The sequence below is a fragment of the Sarcophilus harrisii genome, chromosome 5 (assembly GCF_902635505.1).
Source record: "Sarcophilus harrisii chromosome 5, mSarHar1.11, whole genome shotgun sequence".
Taxonomy (NCBI): Eukaryota; Metazoa; Chordata; class Mammalia; order Dasyuromorphia; family Dasyuridae; genus Sarcophilus; species Sarcophilus harrisii.
The window spans coordinates 248288758-248311377 of record NC_045430.1 but is presented as its reverse complement, the minus strand read 5'-3'; the positions used below and the strand labels follow the sequence as shown (position 1 = coordinate 248311377).

Sequence of the window (22620 nt, the reverse complement as noted above, 5' to 3'; positions counted from 1 at the left end):
TGAATTTTTAAGTGTTACTATCAAACAAGACAAATAATAGTGAGATAGGTGCTTGCCAGAGGGCTTGATGTAGTCATGGACAATGGAAATTCAAATAAAACCAGAAGATGGTTATGTTCTCCAAATACTTCTCATCTGTAGATGGCTTTGTGCAGGCTGTTCCCAAGACCCCAAATGCCTTAGTTCCTCCATAGTAAGGTCCATTACCATTTAAAAATCCACATGGGAAAAGGCAAGTGGATTACAAAGTAACAGATTATGACAGGCAGTTAAATAGCCTACTGAATTACTCCAATAGTAAACATGTCTTGGATATGGACCAACTGCCCTCCTCAGACTATTTTTGCAATATAATATTAAATTCCGAGCACAATGTTTCAGGAAGATCATTGATTAGCAGAATCATATCTTGAAGGAGACATCAGAAATGATGGCAGGCCTTGAGTGTAAGAATTGAGGGTTTTAGCTTGGAGAAGAGGAAATTTAACTGTTCATGGAGAGCTGTTCAAGTATTTGAAGGGCTAAGGTGCAAAAAAGGGATTCCGTTTATTTTACTTGGATGGTGAAGGATTCACAAATGGATGGTCATAGTGCTTAACTAGCCATAGATGGACAAGGAGATGGTCCCAGAGTAGAAAAAGAAAAGAGAGTGAACTAGGATCACATTTGGGGAAGTTATGCAACATTATCAGTGATCTTTCAAGTTGTTCCTTTGGTTAACAGAAATATTCTTCCATGAATGTGATATAGTTGCAAGGTTTACAACAGGATTCAAAATTTCAGCTGATCCAAAAGTAATAGAATGACTCATAGAGCCAAGCAGGTAGCGCTAAGTAGGTTTTAGCATTTTATCCATGACCAGTTGCACAAAACACATGATTTAAACAATATTAAGGACATGGCTCTTAAGTAAAAGACATAAAATTATAAAATATTTATAGATTAATGGAATAAAAATGTTGCCAATGCATAAATAGGAAATATCTATGTTATAAACAAACCATAGATAAATGAATATGATACTAGGTATGGAAAGGAAAGGTTATGATATAACTGGGTTGGAGGTTAGGAAATGTGGTCTTGAGAATTTGAGCTCAGGAGAAAATGCACAAAAAAGGACAGAAGAAAAAAAATGGCTAAAAGCGAGTTAATGCTTAAGAGAAGTAGGGAGAAAATAAGAAACCATCAAGTCATTCTTGATGAATTCAAGACAATTGGCCCCACTGCAATTCATTTTTAAGGTAATGGGAAAAACTGGCAAATGTGATTAATGAGTCAATTTGTAATCTTTATGACATCATCAGAATGGGAATGTGCCTGATTGGGAAAGGGCAAATATCTAATTTTCAAAAGAGATGAGAACAAGTATAGGCAATTTTGTTTTATTGTGCTTCACAGATATTGGTGGGGGATTTTGTTTTTTATTTATTTATATTTTTTACAAATTGAAGGTCTATGGCAACCCTGCAATGAAGAAGTCTGTCAACACCATTTTTCTAACAGCATATATTAATATTGTCCCTCTGTCATTTTTGGTAATTCTCATATTATTTCAAACTTTTTCATTATTATTCGATCTGTAAGATCATTGATCTTTGACATTACCATTGTAATTGTTTTGAAGAGCCATGAACTTCACCCATATAAAATGGTATGTTCTGATTATCCTACAGACCAGACTCTCATAGTTTCTCTCCCTCTCCTCAGCCTTCACTGTCTGAGACACAATAATATTGAAATTCATTGAGTCAGTAATTCTACAATGGCTCTAAGTATTCAAATGAAAGAAAAAGTCAATCTAAGTAGCAAATTTTGTTGTCTTATTTTAAGAAATGTCCATAGCCACCCCAACTTTTGGCAACTATCACCTCAATAAGTCAGTGAACATCAACAGGGAAGCAAGATTCTCCACCAGCAAAAAGATCACAACTCATTGAAGGCTCAAATGATTGTCGGCCTTTTTTAGCAATAAAACATTTTTAAATTAAGGACTGTCACACATTGGTTTGGTTTTTTACACAATACTATTGCACACTTAATGGATCACGGTGTAATGCAAACATAATATTTCTATTATTAGGAAACCAAACATTTAGTGTGACTCACTTTATTGTGATATTCACTTTATTGCAGTGCTCTAGAACTGAACCTGCAATATCTCTGAGGTGTATTTGTATAGGTTAAAGGAGCTTGGATTTGATTCTAGGCAAAACTCTGAAGTATGTTTTTCAACGGACGGTTAATGAACATCTTGAAATGGAAGCACTGATCACAAAGACCAAGATAAATGATTTCACCAAGATCTACCAAGACTGATGAATCAGGGGGATGTTATAAACGTACCTCATCTAGATTTTGTCAAGGCATTTGTAAGTGTCTCTTATATTGTTCTTGTAGAAAAGACGGTGAGAAATAGGTCAGATGCAGGTAGGCAGATTTGGAATGGGTTCAATGGCTAGACCCAAAGAGTAGCCATTAACGGACCTTCGCATCTATGTCCTATGCTGTTTAACACTCTTTATCCATAAAGACATAGGCGGTATGCTTATCAGATCTGCAGATGACAGAAAGCTGGGAGAGAGAGTTAGCATCTGTGACAAATTCAAGATCCAAAGCTATTTGGACAAGGTAGAATGTTAAGCTGATTCTAATAAGATGAAATGTCATAAGGATAAACATGAAATATATTTGGAATCTACGCATTGGACTTCACAAGTACAAGATAAAGGAGCCAAAGCTGCAGCAATTATTATGAAAAAGATGTGGGGATTTTTGTGGAGTCAGTAGGAGTTAGCAGTAAGATACAAGAGCCAGAACAATCAATCTCTTCTAAAACTGTGTCAAGAAAAGTATGGTGGTCGGGATTAGGGGGGTTATTGTTCTTCAGGACTTGACACAGTTATCTGGCACATATCAGGTGCTTAGTGAGTGCTTCTTGACCAACTGCCCTGCTCAGACTGTGTTTACAATATTAAATTCCCAGCAATGGTTCAGGAAGATCATTGATTAGCAGAATCATATCTGAAAGGAGACATCAGAAATGATGGCAGGCCTTGAGTCCATGTCATATGAAGCCGATTGAAAGAACTGAGGATTTTAGTCTGGAGAAGAGGAAATTTAGCTGTTCGTGAGAACCATCAAGTATTTGAAGGGCTATGGTACAAAAGAGGGATTCCATTTATTTTACTTGGATGCCGAAAGAGTAACAAATGGATGGTCTTAGTGCTTAACTAGCCATAGCTGGGAATCACAAAGAAACAAATTGAGGTTTGAGGTTAAGAAACAAATTCTGACCAGTTGAAGATTTCCAAAAGTGAATGGGCTTCCTTGGGAGATGGTGGTTTACAGTGGGTCCCCCTTACTGGTAGCCCTTAAGCAAAGGCTAGGTAAGCATTTGTCAGGGTAGATTGTGGGAGGGGTTAATTCTAAATCTGGGTTGAACTAAACAATCTTGGACATTGCTTCTGATAGTGATAATCTGTTGTTACTTTACATCTGACCACAACCAAGGGAGGTTGGTCATGTCACAAGAGTGAAGAATTAACAAATGGATGGTTGTATTACTTAACTTATTAAAAGTATAGAAACACTCAGAGGAGGCTCCCCCTACTATTTGGTTGGATTCTGTATTTTGGATTTAGGGGAAGGACACAGATAAGAATTAGGTTGAAAAAAACAGAGGCATTGAAATTGATACAGGTAGGGGGTGGTGAGTGTATACACCATGAAGATCTATTGAAACAGAAAATTATCAAGCATCCTGGATAGCACCCAAGTAGGGTCTTATAGAAAAAATAAAAAAAGAAAAAATAATTTTCTATATATGTAAGTATATACATATATATATTATATGTATAAAAACATGCACATATATATATATATATATATAACTCTATATACCTATTTATCCACATACATGCATTTGTACATGTAACTAGTCACAAAATATACAGCATATAGAAATGTGGAGAGGTATGTTGGGCTTTGGGCTATTTAAAATGCCTTTGAATACAGAAACATAATGGATATTTCATCTTTCTGTGGTGATAAGCAAGGAAATAGATTCCGCCTGCAGGTCCAGTTTTATTCTGTTAAATTTAATTGAGAGGGAGCAGGTTGTCGTGGGGAGTGGAGTCAGTAAGACCTGATTTCATATGCCGATATAAATGCGTCTTGGCTGGGTGACCCTGGATAACTTCTCAGTGTCCTAGCTAAGTCTCTTAAGATCATAATTGCAGACTGCGAATTCCATGTCTGCAATGACCAGAGGGAGTCCTCACATCGAGTCCTACAAAATCAGTAATATCAAAAAAAGGAAAAAACTCCATAAAAACATTTGTAAACATGGGAACTCTTATACAGGAATTTTTTTTTTTTGTGAAGGTATAATCAAAAACATATAAACTTTCAGGCTCAAAAGGTCTCGTAAGGAGATCTCCATGTCAGAACCGGGAAGGCCCAGGGAAGTCTGGATTACACATTGATTAAATACAAAGACAAAAAATTAAACTCCCTTAAGGAACATCCATGCTTCCAGAATAGACAATCTCCTCTTTCTTGCACAAAGCAAATTGTCTGCTCTGGAAGTAACATGCGTTCTTTCAGCTCCGTGGTTCTCCAAAGCAGTTGTCAATGAATCATTCCACAAGCATTTATTTAGCATCTTATGTTTGAACAATGCAATCAGAGGCTAGAAATTAATTCTTGAGCCGGGATTTAATACCTAAGTGAGAGAAGACTCTGCTGAATTGTGTTTGCCCTTGGAGAAGGTAGCTCCCAAGTCCCCATTTCCCTCAATGTATCAAATTAGAATTGTATGAATTGTAGGCTCTTAAATCCCTTCCCAAATCTCTCTCTAAGACCAGTGGGCCAAGTGAATCAAAAATAATAAGCTGTATACATCATTAAAGGCCCTGCTTCCTAAAGAACATCAGGTGTTAAGAATAATTTAATGAAAGACATGATAAGCTTCCAAATGAAAAGGCAAGTTTAAAGAATTGGGTCATCCTCTACAAAAACGCAGCATTTTGGCCTAAAAATAGACAAATTTTAGCACCCATTGAAAATGACGGGGTGAATCATGTACCTCTGAAGCAACATGCTTGAAGAGGAGCAAGCTTTCCAAAGAGAGCCTGTCACCAAAAGTAGGGACTTTGAGGAACAGCATTAACTCTTTCATGGGAGCAAAAGATTGTTTAGTACTTGTTTCTAACTTTACTAAGATTGGTTCACATAGAAATAGAAAGGAAAGGAAAAAAAGTCATTTATTAAGCACCTACTATGTGCCAGTCACTGTGTTGAGTGCTTTACAATTATTGTCTCATTTGATCCTCACAGCAATCCCGAGAAGAGGGCTCAGTGATTATTTGCATTCTACATTTAAGGAAACTGAGGTAGATTTGGCAAAGGTCACACAGCTAATTCGTACTTGAGGCCAGATTTGAACTAAAGCTTTCTTGATTCCAGGCCCAGTGCTGTATTTAATGCATTACTTAGAAGTGCCTTTGGAAAGCCTCTTTCTTCCCAATAACCCCATTAAATCGGCAATGTATTATTATCCCCATTTTACAGATGAGGGAACCTGAGTCTGGGAGCCATTAAGTGGTATATTCACAGAATCAAAGCAAAACACTTCTGAATCCTGGATCTTCTGACCAATCAATGTGCATTTATTATGTGACTCCTGTGTGCTAAACACTACATTTCTTTGAAGAGACAAGAAAGTCCACACAAAATATATACAAGGATATTGTGATGAACAGCAAAAAGACTTGCTTGGCTGGATTGATGCAAAGGGCAGTAATATATAATGAGGCTGATAACTGGGAAGCCTAGAGCTTTATTAAAATAAAAATTTTTTAAAGGGCTTTAAATAACAGCTAATATTTAATAACACTTTGGGGTTTGCAAAGTGTTTTACACATTTTCTCATTTGATCCTCACAAAACTCTGGGAGATGGATGTTATTATTTATCCCCATTTTGCTGATGAGGAAACTGAGTCAGATAAAGATTATTCAACTTGCCTTAAGTGACTCTGCTAGCATCTGAAGCAATATTTGAACTCAAGCCTTCCTGAGTTCAGTCCTAGAGCTTTCTCCCAGACAGATCATACTGTTCCACCTTTCCCAAGCCTCTCAGGCTGTCCTATGGTTGATTGGAGTTGAAGAATAGCATGTTCTGATAAAGTTATCGAGTATTTTTAAGAACATTTGCTATTTGTTCCTGAAAAGTTATCCCCAAACTGGCAGGAGACATCGTGGCAGGTCCATAATGTGGCCAAAGCCTGCCTTGGTTTATTGCTAGCTAGCTAGGAGACCTTAGCAAATCATTCACTCCCTCTGGTTTTCCATTCCCTCATCTGTAAAATGGTGATATTATTAATCATGGCACTTATCTCAAAAGGTTGTTTTGGCACTCAAATGAGACAGTGTATATAAGGAGCTTTGCATATCTGAGAGGACCATATGTATAAATGTTAGTTAATGCATCTGGGTCTGAATTAGGGAGAATATAATGAATCCCTAGGAATGGCCACATATGTTTGGATTTGCACTAATCGAAGTTATAGCAATATAAAATAAGGTAATTGATTCCACCCCCTTGGAAATATGCAATGTGAAATATGGTTCTTTAAGGTCAACCGAGCTCTCTTCTCACTTTATTGGTAAATCAGATCACAATTCACATTCCCCAGAGTTCACTTAAGGGCCTTCTGGAAAGAATATTTTTGCAATGTGATCAATTAACAGCTATGCTAATTTTTTCTCTTCAAATTTTGAATCTCTGATTGTTGGCTTCTTAAAAAAAAAGACTTTGGCCTTCTCTTCAAGTGCTTCATAATTTCTTTAAGAATACCCAGAAAAGATGCTATTAATTGCCATCAAGAGAAATTATAATGGTTTGAACCCAGAGGCCTCAGAGGGAAGTTAAAGGTGTAGATTTAGGCCTGGGCCAATTCTCTGTTCCAGAAAACCTTAAACATTTCAGAAAGGAAAGAAGGAAATGAAAAACTATTTTCAGTAACTGTCCTCTTCTTCCTAGCCCCACAAAATATCAGCCCAACAGAGAGCAGTCTTGGCAAATTTAAGGCAAACTAAATGACTTTCTGGAAGCACAGCATGCTAAGAGCTGGAGGGAAGCCTTGGATGTCGCATTGACCTCCAAACCTGCCATTTGACCTTTGTGGCAGCATACCCGCCATCTTTATTTTCCAACGCTCATTGTTTGGAACCAGCCTCTCTCAGCCCCCTTCTGCATCCCTCTGTCAGATATGTGCATCTCGTGTGTGTCCCAAGCCAAGTTTTGACAAGAGAGGGTTCTTGTTCTTTCATTTACAAAATCCTGGCCGTGATTTCACAGCGGACTGGTGTCTGATGACCCAAAGGGACTTGCCCAGGATCCCCTTACAACGAGTCAGAACTCACAAGGAAGCTTTAAAAATCCATTGCTGTCCCTCGATGCTTCTTGGGCTGTGCATTTCCCTTGTCCAGCCTGGTCTCGGTGCATCCAGCTGACCGAGTGTTGAGGTGTGGGCCCAGCCAAAGAGCCGTGGACAACAAAGAGCAGCCGCTGAATTTTAGAGTTAGGAGAGCTTGGACTTCCGCTCCCACTTAAGTCAGGGCACAGAAAGCTGATCATGGCACAGCAGCTTCCTATGGGCAAGGAGCAGCATCTTTCCCATCTCATGGAATCCCCAGTATGACCCTGCAAGGAAAGCACCATGGAGATTCTCTCCATTCCACAGCGGCAGAGGCTGGGGCTCAACATTTAGTGACTGGCCGCCGAGACCTTACAAATAGAAAACTGTCCCAGATGGAGGTCAAAATCAGCTTTGTCTTGCTCCGTGTTCGTTTTCTCTGAACTTAGCTACCCTGTCTCTCCAGTGACATCGCCCTGGTTTGTCCTCACCTGCCCAGGGACCACAGGGCACAAGGCCACGAAAATCAGATTCCCCAGGGCTGGCTGGGCCCTTACTTTTAGTCAGTAATAACTTCCTAAGTGGCCTCAGGGGGCCTCCCAAAGTGCTGAGCTCCTCAGGAAACCCCTTTTCACACCATTGGGGTGGAGGAGGAAGGGGAACAAGCCTTGGGGGGCCTTCTGAGTGCTCCACTGTGCTGAGGGCTGTGCAAATGTCCCACTGGCCTCCCCAACATCCCCTGAGGGTCCCATGTGGAATAGAGGGAGTCCAAAGGTCTTATGTGCCTCAGAGCTGCTCAAGGTGGAAACCATGGCTGTGAGCTTGGCTTGGGGGCGCCAGGATGGGCTCGGTCTGGGCGCCAGGATGGGCTCGGTCTGGGGGAGCGCTCCCTGACTCTCCATCCTTCCTCCACAAGGTGCTGGCTGGCTCTCTAGGTGGAGTGTTGGCTCAGGATCGGGAAGGTGGGTCCTGCCCCAGACTCTGACTGCGGATCTGGCAGCTCCTCCCTGCTCTGGCTCCTCATCCTTCAAATGGGGACAGTGTGGTCCAGGATCTCCCAGGATCCAGGGTGATGACATGCGTGGCGCGCCCTCCAAACAGCCCACTGCTCCTGTTAACAAAGCATGACAAGGGAACCCAAATGCATCCGCCTGCCCAGGCTAGAATGCAGCTGAATGAATTAAAAATGCATTTAGTTCTAGTCACTGTATGCAACACACCCAAGCACCATCACGCCATCTACCTCTGAATTCAGAGAGGATTTGGAAACACTGTCCCTTTCTTTCCCCTGAATGTCTTGGTTAAGAAACAAATTTTAATTAGATTTTATTAGAAGTCTGTGGAGCAGCATCTGAGGCAGAGTATTTAATTCTCTATGACTTTCTCTGCCCATTAAAAACAAACCAGACTATCTTGCTTAACAGCCATTAAGAAAGCAAGGCTGAATCTACCACTGAAAATAATGCCAAGAAAAGGTAGGAAATTCAGGTGAAAGAAGGCTGTGGAGTTTTGGAAAAGGCAGAAACAGAATTTAAAATCTGAAGTCTTTGAGTCCCAGATTTGCCCCCTTTGTACTTCAAATCCAGTTTTTTCTCTTTCTCTTTTTATTCTTCCTTTTCTCTTCTTTCTTATTTTTTCTCCCTCCCTTCCTCCTCTCTTCCTCTTTCTTTCCTTCCTTTCTTTCCTTCCTTCCTTCCTTCCTTCCTTCCTTCCTTCCTTCCTTCCTTCCTGCCTTCCTTCCTGCCTTCTTTCCTCCTTTCCTTCCTTTCTAACCTTTTTCTCCTCCTCCTCCTCCTCTTTCTCTCTTCCTTCACCTTCCCATTTCCTTCATTCTTCCTTTTGTTTCTTATTTTCTTCTTCCTCCCTCTCTGTCTTTTCTTCCCTTCTTCTCTCCCTTCCATCCTTTCTTTCTTCTTCCCTTCCCTTCCTCTATCTCTTCTTATTTCCTTCCTATTTTTTCTTCCTTCCTTCATCTTGTCTCTTTCTCTTTTCTTCCTTTCCCATTTCCTCCATTCTTTCTTTTTCCTTTCCTTTTCCTTTCCCTTTCTTTTCCCTTTTCTTTCCCTTTCCTTTCCTTTCTCCTTTCCTTTCTCCTTTCCTTTCCCTTTCCCTTTCCCTTTTCCTTCCCTTCCTTTCCCTTCCCTTTCCCTTTCCCTTTTCCTTCCCTTCCTTTCCCTTCCCTTTCTCTTTCCCTTTCCCTTTCCCTTTCCCTTTCTATTCCCTTCCCTTCCCTTCCCTTTCCTTCCCTTCCCTTCCCTTCCCTTTCCTTTCCCTTCTTCCTTCCCTTCCTCCCTTCCTTCCTTCCCCCCTTCCTTCCTTCCTTCCTTCCTTCCTTCCTTCCTTCCTTCCTTCCTTTCTTCCTTTCTCCTCTTCCCTGTCTCCTTCTCCTCCTCCTTTGTCAAATAATGAAATGGGCTTTAAGGACCTATCCAGTTCTATAGTCTATGAATCTGAATTCCCACTGAGCACAACAGCTATGAGGCTTGAATGACCTATCAGTCTACACATATTTCCCTGATAAATTCCCAGTTCTGACTTTCCCAAGTCCACTCATTTTAATTCACATTAGTGGACTTGTCTCTCTGCTGATATTTCTGTTCTTCACTTATGTTTTATTTTTCTAATTGCCACTGTTTTCACTGGGGCCTTAGCATATACAAATGATATTTGCTGAGATTGGTAAGACTGGATTTATGTTCATGCTTACTATTTGGTTCCCACAGACACTTGTTATGATGTTCTAAGTTTTTCTAAAATATCCTTGCGATATACTAAAAGCTTCTAATGACAATAAAATACGTTCCTAAAACTTGAGGCTTATCAACAACTTAGTGGATTGCCAATGGATATTGATAGATTTTTGTTGTGACACTGACCTGAATACATGAACCATTCACATAGAGCAAAAATCTCAATTATAGTTTAGAAAACCCATGAGTCTTAAAAATTGGCTGTTTATTGATATCTTTGATTTTACATCACCCATTGTTTTCCCTGTTATCACTCTCCCTCCCCTCCCAAAAAGCCATCTTTTATAATAAAAACCCCCTTTTTTAAAGAAAAGAGAAAAATGGGCAAAACCAATCCATAAATTAAAAAACTCATGAACCCTCCCCACCCCTGCAAAGGAGGAAGAGATAGGGTGTCTTTTCCTATTTGAAGGGGCAATCCTATTCTTTACAATTTTGTAACTTTTAAACTTTTTATGGTCTTCTTTCCATTTCAATTGTTGTAATCATTGTGTATATTGTTTCCTTAACTGTCCTTATTTCATTTTGCATCTGTTGTTTCTCCCAGCATAGTAATAGTCTGTTATGTTCATGTACCACCATTTGTTTTACACTTCCCCTAGTCTTTGGACACTTGCATTATTTCCATTTCTATGCTCACACAAAAATGCTGCTGGAAACATTTTGGTATGTATGGGAACTTCCTTTTTATCAGTGACCTTTTGGAGTGATATGCCTAACAGTGAAATCTCTGGGGAAAAAGCAAACAGACATTTTAGCTCCTTTGGTTGCTTAGTTCTAATTGCTTCCAAAATGGTTTTACTAAATCAGCACCAAGAACAACACATTCTTGTGCCTGTCTTTCCACAGCCTCACCAGCCTTGACCATTCTCATCTTTTTTGACATCTTTGCTAATTTGCTGAGAATGAGGTGAAAACTTGGTTGGTTTACATTTGTTATTAGTAATTTGAAGTGTTTGTTTCACATGGTTGCTAATTGTAATTTGGGGGGGGGGGGAGAGGGAATGGGAGACAATGTGAAGTTACTCACCCAGGGTCACACAGCTAGTAAGTGTTAAGTATCTGAGGCAGAATTTGAATAGTTAGGACCTCTTGACTTCAGGATCAATGCTCTATTTAGCTGCCCCAATACTTTATAATTTTTTTTTGAGAAATGTGTTTATATCCCTTGACCCCTTGTATTAAAGATTTAATAACTTATGTTCCCTTTTTCCCATTTAAAGAACCCAACAAATTTCTTATTTGTTGTTCAGTCGTTTTCAGTCATTTCTGCTCTTCCTCATAATCTCCCTGGGGGTTTTCTTGGCAGATACTTTAGTGATTTGCCATTTTCTTCTTCAGCTCATTTTACACATGAAGAAACTGAGGCAAACAGGATTAAGTGACTTGTTCAGGATCACACAACTAGTAAGTGTCAGGATTCCAATTTGTTGGACTCCAGGCCCAGCACTCTATTCATTGTATCACCTGGCTGCTCTTAAGTCTTTTATATCTCTCAGGTATTCTGTTTCCCATCCCTATTTCCATAATTTCCCACCTCAAGTAGAAGTTGTTTGCCTCCAATTCTCCCTCCCTTCCCTATCTGCATTCTAATAATTAAAAAGCTACTCAAAACTTCACCTCTAAACTTAGAGACTGAAACTTTGGTTTCTAAAGTTCCTAATAGTTCAAGGTGTGCTTTCTTTTTTCTTTCTCATCCCCTTTCATTTCTGTGCTCTAGCAGGATCAAAAGCACATAAAAATCATTATCTGTCCAACAAAAGATCAGAGAAAGGATGTTCTGGAAGTCCCTCAAGGAGGTTTCCCCATTCTAATTTCATAAAAGTTCTGTACTTCTACTTAAGGGGCCAAAAGGAACTCAGAAGACACCATGGCCTTCATGGAACTTGGGCTTCTTCCTTTTGGAGGCCTACAGACTCTTCACTGTGCTGTCCTCTGGGCTCCTGGGTACTTCCCAGGAAGCTTTTGTTGAATCTTGTTTGGAATCAGGTCACTGTGTCCATAACCCTCCTGTCTGACCGCCATTTTCCTTTATGGGTTGCTCTCTATTAGAATGTGGATTTCTAAAAGGCAGGACTCTCATTAAGCATTCAGTGCTTTTTGGGTTGGTTCATTTTAGCTCTAGCAAACGCCAGACAATGTGCAAGAACTTCCTGTATTCCCCATGTATTTGGTCTTCATTTCCTAATCCTCTTGAGGGGATTGAGGATTGGTTGGAACCAATAGGGTTTCCCCAGATTGCATGTTTGCAAATCAGCAATTGAGATAGAAGCAAAATTTTCAGAAGAATTAGGTTTTCTATCTGCTTGGATCTCAAGTCCCTTTTGAGTTCCCTGAGCCCTAATCTGAACTTTGGGAAGAGAAGGGTAGAACTGGGGCACAGAGGAGGCAAAAATAATAATAAAGGACCAGGTAGGGGAAGAACAAGGGATGCACAAATTGGGAATAGAATTAAGAATCTGGCACAAGAGGACCTTACTTCATCACTCAGCTCTTCCGTCTCCAACCACTGCCAACTCAAGCTTAGAACACTTTGAAAATTACAAAATATTCTGCAAATCCTGAATCAGAGATCTTAGACTGTGATCGTCCAGCGGCATGGCTACGGGTACCACGTCGCTCAGGCCAGGCAGGACAACTAGACAGATACAAGCAGTTTAAAGGCTTTTACTAGAACTCACCAGTCTGGCTCCAGGAAGGGAACATGGCACAGGGACTAGCAGGCTCAATTTCAGAGTCAGGAGGGAAGTCTAACTCTGGGTATGGGGTTCTCTCCTGGGCTCTTGTCTTGCTGTACACTCCCAGTGACTTACCTGAGGACTCCCAGATCTACTCATCTAGCTCCTGTCTCCCCTGTTTTAGTTCTTAAAGAATTTCTCCCTAGTCTCTTTTTCTCTGAATAGGAACCTTCCCTTCCCTAGATGGTCCACACCAGTGTCACATAACCAGTAATCATTCTTTGGGATGCTGCCATATATGAGGAAAGAACATCAGTCTCAGAACTTCCTCTACACTACCAGGGCCATTATAAGATTCTAAAAATCTCTAGAACTCAGCTGATTTCTTCCCTAGCTCTGCCTAAGCTAGATTTTCCCCATGGATACCTGTCTGAGTAATGTTTTAATTTTTTGATTTTGAATTTGGCTGTGAAAATCGCCTCTTCATCCTCCTATCCTACACTCCCACCCTTATTTCCAAACCCAAATATATTTTAGGAAGCCACTCTTCTAAGACACCAAAATCCTCCTTAAAAATGCTCCCAAACTCCAAAGTTTCAAATAAAGTGCTATTTACATTATGGTCCTTGGAGAGCCCCAGGAGCGAATGTACGGTCAAAGAATCTAACTTGGCAAGAATCAGCTGCATCTGTGCTCAGCAGCGTGGTTTCAAATGCCTCCACTTGTTTTACCTGCACCAATTTTCTCTCTACTTTGGTGTCCAATTATGTTCTTTTATTGTTTCTGTTCTCAAAGTTTCCCTTGAACAATAAGTGCCTTTCTCCTCCTCTTAATAACCTTAGAATACTCACAATAAACCCAGCTAGCTTTTTTGCCCTCCAGATACTGTTAAGAAACCTGCCTGCTCAGCTTTCCTTGGAAACATAATTATTGACCGCCACCTTACACATTCACACGCTTTGGGAGAGGGAGGGGGCGGCTCAGAGGGCTCCCCCTCCCTGCTTTGGCGTGGTCCCCACCTGCTCAGAAAACATCCACGTGTCTCTTCTCAGGTTCTATAATTTGTGTGCCTTTCTTTCCCACCACTTGAAGTCGTTCTCTGGGTCTCTTGATACTTTATGGAGACATCAGAATTAATGGAGAGTTTGGGATTGTTTTTTAAAGTCCACCTGTTGTCCATCCCTCTTATGTGTGTACCAAGGTGTCAGCGGCAGAGCCAGAACAGGTCTGAGAAAGGGAACAGGTGATTGAAGCAAGAAGAGGCTCTTCATCAAACTGGACTCAGCTGAAAAAGGAACCATCCTTTACCAGGGGGTGAAAGGCCTCCTCCTGTCCCCCTCTCCAATGGCCACTCTTCTCTGACCCATAATTCCCCTGCACTCCTCACCTCCGCTTTGCCACGGCCGCCCAGTCCTCCTTCCCAGGGTGGGCACTAGGCCTGGGTTCAGCCACCAGAGGATCCATTTTCCTCCCTCAGAGGGGCACCAGCTTCAGCCTTAAATCTGCCACTAATCATTGCCCGTAATAATGTAGCACTTTAAAATGATGCAAAAGCATTTCCCGTGCATTTTCCCTATTTCAGTGTCATAACCACTTTTGAAGTCGAGGTATTTTATTGAGAAATTCGCCGTCTTCCCTATGGTCACTGAGCTGCTAAGGATCAGAGGGAGGCCTCGAACCCCAGGGCCTCCTAGCTCCATTCTAGCATTTCATCCCCCATGCCCCAGTGCCGCTCACACACACCTTCTAATAGAGATGAACACCTTTTCCTAAAAAGGATTGTGCGGAATATTGTTTGTGCGTGGGAATAAGCTCAATTTAATTTCGGTTTTCACATTTTGTTCTACGCTGGTGTATTGTAAAAGCAGAGCTGGGAAGCACTGGCTTAAAAGATAAAGGTGGGTAAGCAGCTCAGGGCATTTCATCAATTGGTTCAGTGCTTTCTCCCAAGTCACAGACAGTTAAGCGGCGTTCAGAACGGGAAGCTTAGAATCCCGACTCCAAATAGAACGCCAGAGGTGGCCCGTGCTGTAGCCAAAATAGCCTCTGTCCGGTCTGTCCCTTTCCAGTCGTCACCTGTACAGGTTATTTACCTGAACCTAACCCACAGGATGCTACTAGGATCCAGGCTGAAGCAAGTTATCTGCGATGTGAGAGACTTTCAGATAATGCCTCATGTCATCCCGACGTTGGAAGTCTGTACCCACGTACCCATCAGGCCCTACCTGCCCCAGTCGATTTTCCTGCAGGTTCCATCTCTTGTGGTACCCTCAAGACCCCACCTGACAAAGTGGTTGTTCTAAACCGAGTTCCTCTAACTAGTCTGATCCCACAGCCGTCTCTACACCAGACAATGCTCTTCCAGATCGCCTCTTGGGCTATAAACAGATACAGGATGTGGGCGCTGGATTTAGAGTCCCAGACTTGGGTTCAAATCCCAGGTCTGGGATTGGAGAGAAGCATTCTGCCATAATCTCTTTTATAAATGTCATCTACCTCAGAAAAGAAGTTCCTGGAGGGCAGGGATTCGCTTTTCTGCTTCCCTTTGCATTTCTAGGGTTTGGCACATAAACCCTTTAAATGCTTATTGACTGACACTGCACCTCCTGCAGCCTTCTGTGACTCTCATCTGGCTTAAAGGGGATGGACTGGATGACCTTTAACATCCTCCTCTGCTCTCGATGATCCCTAATAGAAACTGATTTGAATTCTCCTACCCCTCCCTGAGATAAAAATTTCCATTTAAGAACCACCTCCAAAGTAAATAGTGCCCCCCTCCGCACCCCGTTTCTATCCCAGGAGCTGGCCCCAACCTCTCCAGGCTGCATATGGAACTTCAATTAGCATCGATGGGAGTGCCACCTGTGAAATGAGTGCCGAATACACAATGGGGATTGGTGCAGCAGATAGGAAGAGGGGATCAAAGAGGGGACCAGAGTTTGCAAAGTCCTTTCATCCTCCGAGGATGAAAGGTGATACATGAAGGCAAAATTATCATGATTATTTCATTGGTTTACAATTGGAGATTGGGTCTGGTTCCTGCTGTTGACAATAGCTAGCAATGCATACAAAGCTGGGAGCTGCACTCTGGCTGAAGATGCGTGACCTCTGGGAATTAGTTCATCCCAGCAGCAGGTGGGATTTTCCATGAAACTGAGGTTGTGCCCTAAAAGGGGAATGAATACAGGCCCTAATTACATGGGTCATAGTTTTGTATGTGTCGTGTGTATACTATGTATGTATGTACTGTGCATATGTGTGAATATATGTACAAACATGTTTATGCTGGGGGAGGAAGAGAGATGGAGAGGGGAAAAAGGGTAATAATAGAGGGAGAGAGGAAAAGAAAGGATGGAGAGGGGGGAAGGGTAATGATAAAGGGAGAGAAGAAAGGAAAAAGATGGAGAGAGGGAAAAGGGTAATGATAGGAAAGGGAGAGAAGAAAGGAAAAAGATGGAGAGGGGAAAGGGGGTAATAATAGGAGAGAGGGAGAGAGGAAAAGGGAAAGAGGAAGAGAGGAAAGAGAAGAGAATAGAAGGAAGGAGACAGAGGAGGGAAGAGAGAGATACACAAACATATCCACACACACCAAAGAACAAGAAGAGAAACAAGAGAAGAAAATGTGTCTGGAATGCCTTGTAAAGTAGGAGGGGAAAGGAAGAAAACTATAAGGACATTTGTATTTGTCATTGTCTCTGCAGACAGAGCCCTGAGGATATGGCGTTCTCAGAATAAAGCTTTCATTTCACAGTGCATCAGTGGGAAAATTAACAAGCTCCCTTCGTCCTGTTCCATAATTCATTCTCTTTGTTTTAGATATTGAGCTGAGTTGGTAACTTAAAACTGGGAGAAACAGCTTTTAAACGGAGATCTGGACCAGGCGGCTGCTCCTTGCCAGTGACCGGCTCCCAACTTGTCCTATCATTAAGGAGACAGACATCTTGTCACTTTGTCATTCAAATTCCTTTCCTATTTCACTCATTATCCTTCAGGCATGGCAGGCTGGTCCAGTAGAGGCCATGATTTCCCAGGCTGTTCTTCCCTCTCCCCCCATCCTGGGAGCCCATCAGAGACCCCACACTGGGGAGAGGGGGTGGGGGAGCTCCTTCCCCTTCTTGGGCTGGCCCCAGAGGCTCCCTTTGCCTTGAGCTTCCTTGCAGAGCTCCAGGCTGCCATGTTCCCCCCCACCCCCATCTCCTGTCAGTCGGCATCCCTGGAGAGGTCCCCAGCTGGCTAAGGTCAGAGCTCAATTCCCTTGAGCCCAGCATTCACTTGGGCTGCCAGTCCCACTGGCGTCTATCTGGGATTTTTGAGCTCTGCTGCCGGTTTGGGCGCTGACATCCCCATGACAGTTGCAGACTGAGTGGAGGACAGAGCCGTGGGGAGCACCAGCACGGGTGTGGGGTGACGCCTTCTAACTAACTCCAGGCCCTCAGCCGAGGGTCACTTGGCCAATCCTCCATCCCAGTGCCCAGGGAGAGGCCATCGAATCTGCCAGCTCCATTAGATGGGCAGCACTACCCGTTGGAAACTCTGCCCATCATTTTGGCATTCAAGTGTGTGCTGGAAAAGTCCAACTTGTTTCCCAGGTTATCCGGAGAAGATCTGAGAATTCTAGGTCAGAGAGATTGTAAGAAACTATCTCACCAAGAACTTCACTGACTCACTGATGAGTGCTGGAAAGATTTTATTTTCCATTATTGCAAGAAAGACTTCATAAATGAGCACGTTTTTGGAAACCAGAAAGACACTCCTATGTATTCTGAAGTGTTTGCCCTTCCCGATTCCCCATTAATAGAGTTGTTACTAAAGTTCCAGAGTGTGAAATCTCCACCACTCATTACATCTCACAAGTATCTCCTGTTCTAATTCCCTACCCTGATATCACAAACCAGTCCCTGCTCTCAAGGAGCTTACTTTCTTTTGGAAGAAGCTAACACTTGGAAGGAACCAGATTTGGGAGGAAGCAGGCAGGAGAAGGGGGCAAATCCAGAGAGTTCCTTTTCAAATCTAAAATCCCCACCCCTGATTTCATTACTTTGATTTCCTTGTGGGTCCCAGCCTCCCATTTCTTAGGTTTCGAATTTTCTAATTTAAATTTCAATTACACCGATTCAATTTTCATAACCCTGTAGAAACTAGATCACCATCCAGTTCTCACAGAATGATCCCTCTCCTTTTTTAAAATGAAAAAATTAAGTCCAAATAGATTGAGTGATTTTTCCCAAGGAAAAACAACTGTTCCATGGAGGAACTGGGGCCCGAACCCACATCTTCTGACTCTCCAGTGCAAGCCATCTTCCTCCACCACTCTGTTGCTGTTGGGAGTAGTGCTCGGATTCCAGCCCCAACCTACATTTTTCTTCAAAGCTGGATGTCAGGAATTCCCGATTGGCTCTTTTTCTCCTTCCATGAAAGAATTAGAGGAATTCCCCTGAAAAAAGAATTGTTTGTTTAAATAGGTAAAATGAAATGATTCAGCAGCTTCATTTGATCCCTTATCCCAGGATGAAAGTCAGCCAGTTTTCCTGGGCAATCCCCCCTCTCCCTCTCCCATGCCCATCCTGTCCTGGTGCCTCTGCTTCCTGAGAAAGAATCAATAAAACAGCCAACGCGAGGAGCGCTTTGTCTCCAGGAGACTCGATGGAAGCTCTTTGAGGACAAGGACTATGTCATTCTCCTCCTTTTATGTCCCCAGCCTGGCAACTGATATAGATGCTTCATAGATGGCTCTGGAGGCTACACTTAGCTTGATGGTCCCCTTTCCCTTTGAGATAGATCTGTGCTCCTGGGTTACAAGGCCATCCTCAATGGCCATTGTCAGAGGGTCCAGGCCAAGACAGCCAAGTTCACCAAGGGAAGAAGAAATTGTAGAGTTTTTGGTTTTTTTGTTTTTCTGAGGGAAAGTTTATAAGAAAGAGATTAGAGTCAAGGAAGTGGCTAAAGCAGGTTAATGGCCTTTGGCCAAAGACATCTGGGGCAGTGAATCCACAAGAGCGTGCACACACACACACACACACACACACACACACTTTGTATAAGATCAATGTATCTAGAGCTAGAAGGGACTTTGGAAATCATCCAGACTTATTTCATCATCTGGATGAAAAATCCTGAGACCCAGAGAGTTGGGATCAAATGAGATCATTTATGCAGTTTTAGTGCAAACATAATTTATATATATACATATATATGTATATAATATCAGGTATTATTACCCAAATTAGGGGGCAGGATTCCAAGCCAGCGCTTCTGATCCATGCTTTTTCCCAGGCTCCATTGGACTCGGGGCTGGCAGAGCAGGGTTTCAATCCTGTCTCTGCTACTTATTAGCTGCGTGGCTTGGGGCAAGGATCCCTTCTCAATGTGACCCCTTTCCTAACAGTTCTCCCAGATCCCCAGTACTCTCTGGACAGTCTGCCTCAATCTATTTTTCATGAAGCCCCACCAGTGTTTTTTAGTAAACCAAACCCAATGACTGCAAATTCAAACAAAAGCGTTTAATGAAACAGGCAACAGTATATAATTATTTCATGAATTAAATTTTCTCCCTGATACTAGTTATCAAGTATCTGTCTTCCATACTCCCAAGGGTGTCTTCTGAAGCAACAATAGATTTTCTCCCAAACAGATCTCTTAAACATCCCCAACACAGCCAAGTGGGGAAACATGTCTACCAATTGTGGCAAGTATTTTGGGATCTCAGCAAATTTTCTGAACCTCCTGCTTGCTCTCTTCCCCGCTGCCCCGAACACCTAGACCCCCCCCCACCTTTGGCCATCTGGATCCCACACTACTTTTCACCTGAGCCCCCAGTCAGGGAAGGTTTGCTCCCTCCCTCTTGGCCCATTTTCTTGTGTAACCAACTACATTCTGGCAATCTCTCTTAAAGAGTCATACCAGTAACTTCTCTCCTACACATTCAGAGTATACTCAGGGTTGAAGATTCCCTCTCCACTGCCATTAACCCCCCCATTTGCAGTGATCCCCTACTTTTAGAGGCCTGAGACTAGTACCCCAGCTCCTTTTTATCACTTAGTATTCATTAGCCATTTACAAAAGGTAACAAAAGTTACTTTCAAGCTATAGGAAGAACAAAGAACAAATATTTTCCCCAGTACTTCAGGGCCATATTCTCTTTAAAACCACCTTGATCTCTGGGAGGAATAGAATCAGTCTAATCTGGCTCCTGAATTGCATTGGTTCTACCAAATCCGGTTCCAAAAGTGACATCTTGGACTGATTTGTTTGTCTCAACTGCCAGTGAGCTGGCATCCCAAAAAAGTCATACCTTCATCTCTGATGGGAGGACTGGATCCAGTCCAATTTGGTTCCTGAACTGCAGCGATTCTGTGAAGTCCATATCCAAAGGTGACATCTTGGAATGATTTGTTTGCCCCAACTACCAGTAAGCTAGCATCCCAAAGTCACATCTTGGTCTCTGGGAGGGACTACATTCAGTCCAATTTGGTTAATGAATTGCATTGGTTCTACCAAATCCATATCCAAAGGTGATGTCCAAAGGTGAAGTCTCTGGGACGACTTGATTCAGTCTAATTTGGCTCCTGAACTGCATTGGTTCTACCAAATCCGTATTCAAAGGTGACATCTTGGCTTGATCTGTTTGTCTCAACTACCAGTGAGCTGGCATCCCAAAGTCACATCTTGGTCTCTGGGACGACTGGATCCATTCTAATTTAGTTCCTGAACTGCACCAGTTCTGCAAAATCCATACTCAAAGGTGACATCTTGGACTGATTTGTTTGTCCCAACTACCAATAAACTAGAATCCCAAAGTTACATCTTAGTCTCTGGGAGGACTCGATTCAGTCTAATTTAGCTCCTAAACTGCATTGGTTCTACCAAATCCATATTCAAAGGTGATATTTTGGACTGATTTTTCTCAGCTATCTAGAGCTAGCATCCCAAAAGTCACATCTTGGTCTCTGAGGGGACTTGATTCAGTCCAATTTGGTTCCTGAACTGCAGCGGTTCTGCAAAGTCCATTCCAAAGGTGACATCTTGGAGTGATTTGTTTGTCCCAACTACCAGTAAGCTAGCAACCCAAAGTCACATCTTGGTCTCTGGGAGGGACTACATTCAGTCCAATTTGGTTAATGAACTGCATTGGTTCTACCAAATCCATATCCAAAGGTGACGTCATGGACTGATTTGTTCGTCTCAACTACCCGAGCTAGCATCCCAAAAGTCACATCTTGGTCTCTGGGAGGACTGGATCCAGACTAATTTGGCTCCAGATCCGCACCAGTTCTGCAAAGTCCGTATCCAAAGGTGACATCTTGGAGTGATTTGTTTGTCCCAACTACCAGTAAGCTAGCAACCCAAAGTCACATCTTGGTCTCTGGGAGGGACTACATTCAGTCCAATTTGGTTAATGAACTGCATTGGTTCTACCAAATCCATATCCAAAGGTGACGTCATGGACTGATTTGTTCGTCTCAACTACCCGAGCTAGCATCCCAAAAGTCACATCTTGGTCTCTGGGAGGACTGGATTCAGACTAATTTGGCTCCAGATCCGCACCAGTTCTGCAAAGTCCGTATCCAAAGGTGACATCTTGGAGTGATTTGTTTGTCTCAGCTGCCACTGAGCTGGCATCCCAAAGGTCACATTTTGGTTCTGGGGCACTGATGCTATCCTGGCTCTCCAGATTCAGGAATTCTGGGGACACCAGAGTGTCCTACTGACCTTTTAAACTCATGTTGGAAACTCCAAACTCCTTCACCTAAAAGGAAAAAGAACAAATGCAGAGGCCAGTGACCAAGGCCCATTTTGGGGAGCCACGTTTCAGGAGGGGAGAAAAATCCTAAGACCTGTCCCATGACAGCATGTCTTTTTACCAGAAGCTTACAGAAGCTGTGAATGAAAAAAATCCAACAATCCATGAGAAAGAACTGAAATGACTCAAGCAAGAGAGAAGGAAGATGAGGGATAAAACGGAAGCCCCCTTGGGCCTTCTCAGCATCTCTGTAGCCAAGCAAAGAATCTCCCATTCTCCGTGGAGTTAGCAGACTGGAGCCAGTCATAGAATGTCTATGTGTGCCCCCCCCAATTTCTTCGAGCAGGTTCTGCCCTCACGTGCCATCGCAACTTTCCCAGAAGTGGGGTCCCCAGAACCTCCTGCCTCCCCTTTGCCATGTTCTCTCTACTGTCTGACATCATCATCCCTCAGGAAAGGAATGTGGTATAATGGGTAGAGTATTGGACTTGTAGTGAGGAAGACCTTTGCCCCCTCCGCAGATAATCAGTAACATCTGTGTGATCTTAAACAAGTCCCTGTATCCCCACCTTGGCAGCCTCCATACCCCCTATTCTCAGGTACTCTTCAAATCATATGCGAGGCCCCCATTACAATGGTTTCCCCTCCCCAAAAGACTTCTCATTGTCTTTTTAAGTTGGATGCAATAAAGGTCCTTGGCTAGTACACAGGGAAATATAATTTTGGGGGGAATATAATTCCTTCACCCTTCATCCCTCTTTCCTTCTCCCAGGCAAAACAAACAACAAAACTAATGCTATATATCCCAGGCCCACTCTCTTACGCCCAAAAAGAACTAGAGAATAATTCCAAAGTCAGAAATAAGCAATAGTTTACATCCATCTGCAGAGCCATCTGCAGGGATGGCGTGCGCACCGTCCCTTATCCCCTTCTCTGACCCTCCCAACAGAGGCAAACGGTTCCATTTCTATTATTTTTCAGATGAGGAAAACTGAGGCTCTCAGGTGACGGGCCTTGTTCTGAATGAACCAAT

At 42.5% G+C, this 22620-nt stretch overlaps 1 long non-coding RNA gene across 1 annotated transcript; it reads right to left on the bottom strand.

Annotated features, from left to right (window-relative positions):
- Positions 1 to 17517: 17517 nt before the first annotated feature.
- Positions 17518 to 21005, bottom strand: LOC116419484. Its single transcript, XR_004229808.1, has 2 exons — positions 20139 to 21005; positions 17518 to 18281 (listed from the first exon to the last, which is right to left on the bottom strand). It is a non-coding gene; the product is annotated as an uncharacterized LOC116419484 (long non-coding RNA).
- Between the last annotated feature and the right edge of the window lie 1615 nt (positions 21006 to 22620).